The following is a 5,242-nucleotide window of genomic DNA, read 5'->3' as shown; positions in this document are numbered from 1 at the left end:
TTTGTTGTAAGAGGTGGAATTAGGATTGTGTGGATTTGTTGAAAGATTACCTTCTTGCTTCTTCTAGGATGTAGTTTTGCTCCTTATGTTGATTTTGTTCTATTATCCTTTGTAAGACTGGATTTGTGGAAAGATATTGTGTAAATTTGGTTTTGTCATGGAATATCTTGTTTTCCCCATCTATGGTAATTGAGAGTTTTGCTGGATATAGTATCCTGGGCTGGCATTTGTGTTCTTGTAGGGTCTGTATGACATTTGCCCAGGATCTTCTAGCTTTAATAGTCTCTGGTGAGAAGTCTGGTGTAATTCTGATAGGCCTGTCTTTATATGTTACTTGACCTTTTCCCCTTACTGCTTTTAAAGTTCTTTCTTTGTTTAGTGCATTTGGTGTTTTGATTATTATGTGACTGGAGGAATTTCTTTTCTGGTCCAGTCTATTTGGAGTTCTGTAGGCTTCTTGTATGTTCATGGGCATCTGTTTCTTTAGGTTAGGGAAGTTTTCTTCTATAATTTTGTTGAAGATACTGACTGGCCCATTACCTTGGGAGTCTTCATTCTCTTCTATACCTATTATCCTCAGGTTTGGTCTTCTCATTGTGTCCTGGATTTCCTGGATGTTTTGGGTTAAGAGCTTTTTGCTTTTTGCATTTTCTTTGGCTGTTGTGTCAATGTTTTCTATGGTGTCTTCTGCCCCTGAGATTCTCTCTTCTATCTCTTGCATTCTGTTGGTGATGCTTGCATCTATGACTATTGATTTTTTCCTAGGTTTTCTAACTCCAGGGTTGTCTCTCTTTCTGATTTCTTTATTGTTTCTATTTCCATTTTTAGATTCTGGATGGTTTTGCTCATTTCCTTCACCTGTTTGATTGTGTTTTCCTGTAGTTCTTTAAGGGATTTTTGTGTTTCCTCTTGAAGGGCTTCTAGCTGTTTACCTGTGTTCTCCTATATTTCTTTGAGGGTGCTATTTATGTCTTTCTTAAAGTCCTGTATCATCATCATGAGAAGAGATTTTATATCTGAATCTTGCTTTTTGGGTGTGATGGTGTATCTAGGACTTGCTATGGTGGGAGTATTGGGTTCTGATGATGCCAAGTAACCTTGATTTGTGTTGTGTATATTTTTACACTTGCCTCCTGCCATCTAGTTATCTCTAGTGCTACCTGCCCTTGCTAAATCTGACTGGAACCTGCCCTTCCTGTGATCCTGGTTGTCTCAGAACTCCTCAGAGTCAAGCTGTCTCTGTGATCCTGTGATTCTGTGATTCTGTGATCCTGGGCTTGTTAGAGCACCTCGGAGTGGAGCTTCCTCTGGGTGTTTTGGGACCGGCTGCAGAGTTTGTGCCCAAGGTCTGCTCAGGGCACTGGCCAGCCCAGACAGACTGGAAGGAACCTTGATAAATGTGATTTTTATCAAGGTGAAAGAAATAGCAAAGGAAAAGTGTGGTAAATTAAAAAAAACAAAACAAGCTTTTAGAGTGTTTTATGAAAATGTGAAAGGCAACTTTTAGCCTGCCATAATGATGACAATAGCATTATAGATGATCTTTGCTCAGTTTCTTGCAAATGCCTCTAGACTTTATAAAAATTGATACAACATAGCCATCTTCTATAGAGCTTACTTGCCTTGTTTACTGTGGAAGAGCACCTTTGTCAACTGCAAAGGTTGTTGTTGTTGTGTTTTTTCCAGTCTAATGCAAAATAAATAAGACACCAAGTTGCCACCTGTGGTAGGCAGCCTATACTTTTAGACCAGAAAACAATGTATTGGGTAGGATTCCAATGTTGCATACTCCAGTGACCTTCGACCAGTGCTTTACAATCCTTAGATTTCTTCAACAAAACCAAGACATTCCTCAGTGACTGTGACTGTTGACCTATGAAGTTAGCTGGCACTTTCAAATATTGTTTTTTAAGGAACTTAGGGTCCCCAGTTCAGCTGTTGATTAGTTTGAAAAAATGTTTTGAGTCAGTCCATCAGAGACCCACTGCTTAGAGGACTGGCCAACCCTTTCCTGATTGCATGAACCTGGATATTTTGGCAGAGAAAGGAACTTTGTTAAGCCTGGTATTGGGGATCTGTTCCTGTGGGAATGTGGACTGATGTGCTGGGGAAACCACTGTTTTTTTCTCGTTTTGTCTTGTCTTCTTTCTTCCTCCCTTCCTCCTCCTCTTCTCTTTTTGCGTTTTTGCGAGCAGGTCTTTCTATACAGCCTGGCTGTCCTCGAACTTTCTGTATAACCAAAGTTCCTCCGGCTTCTGTCTTCTGAGTGCTGGGATTAAATTCTGCATGGCCTTAAACAAAGATTTATGTATCTGAAAGCACACCTATGAGTGCATGGGAGACGGGAATGATTGTGAGCCACCCTGTGTGTGTGGGTGCTGGGAACTGCACCCACATCCTCTGCAAGCATTCTTAACCACTGAGCCATCTCCCTAGTCCCACAATTGTTTTCTGATCTGTGTTCATCGGCCTTTTGGGGGACACGTCCACACACTGCTTCTATGTGTACATTTAATCTGTTTCGGGGACCACATTTTGTTTCAGATAAATCAAGAAGCCCATTAAAATAAATTGTCATAGGCAATTGAACCTTTTCTTAAGAAGAAATCTGGGGCTGGAGAGATAGATGGCTGCTCTTCCAGAGGTCCTGAGTTCAATTCCCAGAAACCACATGGTGACTCACAATCTTCTGTAATGGGATCTGATTTCCTCATATGGTGTGCATGAAAACAGAGCACTTATATACATAAATCCTAAAAAAGAATAACAAATCTGTAGATTAATTATGAGTAGAAATCACTTAAGAATGAGTAAAGATGTCACTTCAAAGTGACACTTCTACTAAGAACCTCCAAATTTCTTCAAGGCAATTTAAAAATAGCTTAATCTCTAGAGATTTAAAAATTAATCTTTATGAAATCCTCATGTGGTACTGGTAGGTTAAATGTTTGAGAACATTAGTGAAGAGGTAAAATTCAACAGAAACAAGCACCCAGCTTAATGCTGCTTCAGCTTAAATGTGCACAGAAACACTGAGTGTGTGTGTGTGTGTGTGTGTGTGTGTGTGTGTGTGTGTGTGTAGAATACTGCCATCCAAACTGTCACAGAGTTTGCAGTTGTAACAGCGCCAAAGAGTAGCAGCGCTGTCACCGTGGCATCTAATGTGTCGTGGCTTTTTCAGGACTTTCACAGGAAGACAGACAGTAATTAGGTAATGTGAAATCTTGAGTATCCAACTTGGGGACCACAGGCATGGAACTGAGTGAGTTATACAAGTGGGCGAGTTACCTATGGCCCTTCTTTGGTTATTTATTAGGAACTAACAAGGTATGTAGGGAGGAAAGTGTCAGGCACAGTCTCCCTCCTTTGGGCATGGGTTACGCTGTCACACGTGGGCTCTTATGATGTTTAATTCTAAAACTCTATTTTTAATGAGAACATTAAGCCCACTGATTTATCAAATATATATTTTTCAGCAAGAAAGTATTTCTATTAAAAAAGCTATCAAGTTGCTGAAATATTAATGGTAGTACAATATCATTTAACTGAAGAGAATGTTTTCAGTGAATCCTGGGTTATAATACCCAGAATTATGTTCTGTATGTTAAGAGAAATGTTGAGAAAATAAGATCCTTCCTGTGTAATAAATTTTGAAATGTCTCAATTAATAGTTGTTTTTAATTAAGAAAGAAAATTGTTTTAATTAAGAAAGGTCTCACTTATTAGGGCTGGATAGAATGACACTGTATATTATGAAATGCTCCTACTTGGGTATGCTTAGAAACTAGTAAGTTAACTATTGCGGGGTACATAGACATGGCTCTCTCTGGCCATGTTTCACTTATATTTTAGAGTGAGCAATGAGATTTCTTCTGTTTTATGTATGATGTGCAGTGCTTCTCTATTTAAAAGGAGTCATTTCCATTCATTTATTGAGCACAATGCACATACCACACATGCTTACAGTAAAGAACTTTGATGGTTAGCTCCCACTTGGAGTCTACAGTCTAGCATGCTCTCAGGAATCTATTGCTTTTATAACTGCAGATCTTTGGCAAGACAGGTGAGCACAACTGCTATGCTTACTCAGCTTGTCTGGTGACAGCTGCATCAGCTTCTCCATCAGCACCTTTTGGGTCTAAATCTATATTATTAGCTGTCTGTAACACTGAAGAATCTTCCTGAATCTGTTGAAGGAAACTGACTACTGGATTGAAAAATCTCCACCCTCCTGTAAGGTCTTTCCCCAAATAATAGCTTTGTGAAATGATGCATTTCCTTCCTCCCTTCCTTCCTTCCTTCCTTCCTTCCTTCCTTCCTTCCTTCCTTCCTTCCTTCTTTCCTTTTTTTCCACTTCTTTTTAAGACAGTGTCTCCTTATGTAGCCTTGGCTGTTTTGGAGCTCACCATGTAGAGCAGGCTGTAAACTTAAGTTTAAGTTTCTGCCTCCCGAGTGCTGGGACTAAATGTGTGTACCACCATGCTCAAGTTGATGCATTTCTTATGGTTAAATGATTAAAGTGGTGACTGTCAAATAGAGGTATGTTAAAACATGTGCAAAGCTAACTTTTGTTAAGAAGGTAATTACAAAATATATTTGATAATGAAGCAGCTAATGTATGTCATATTCAGATCTATTCCTATAGTAAAACCTGCTAATAAATAATTACCTCTCCAGAGTAAAAATCTGAATCCTCAGCACAGGAGACTGGACTTGTCAGTGTTCACATCCTCTCATTTGCTGCTCTGCTGAGCTAAGCAGCCAATGTCAGCCTCTCCCTTAAGCCAAGGGATGTGACCTAGTTTTCTATGCTACCCAATCTGTATACTGGCTGCTGATCTATGACATGGTTTAGTATGGAAAAGTTTGAAAACCTAAGGATAATGGTGGTTAATGAGCAGCTATATTATAGAAGGGCTGAAGAGAATAATTCAGAAGTCACCAGGCATTTTGCAATGAGAAGAAAGCAGGGAGACAGAGGAGAAACATCATCTAGAAGCAGCGAATTGCTGGTGGGACACTGAGCAGTGGCTACTGCTGCAAAATGGTTCTCGGATTGTGCTAAATCTTGAAGCATGACTGTAGGTTCCTCTTACCATTGCTCCTAAATGTGTTCACTGTTGAAATAACTACTCAACAACTCATTATTTGAGATACATTAAACTTATCTTTGTAACAAAGGTCCTGGTGACTAATGATTTGCCCTCTGGCCCGACTACATTGGAATGAATAGGGAGTAAAT

This window comes from Mastomys coucha, unplaced genomic scaffold (genome assembly GCF_008632895.1).
Source record: "Mastomys coucha isolate ucsf_1 unplaced genomic scaffold, UCSF_Mcou_1 pScaffold6, whole genome shotgun sequence".
NCBI lineage: Eukaryota > Metazoa > Chordata > Mammalia > Rodentia > Muridae > Mastomys > Mastomys coucha.
Note: the sequence above shows the minus strand (reverse complement) of the source record.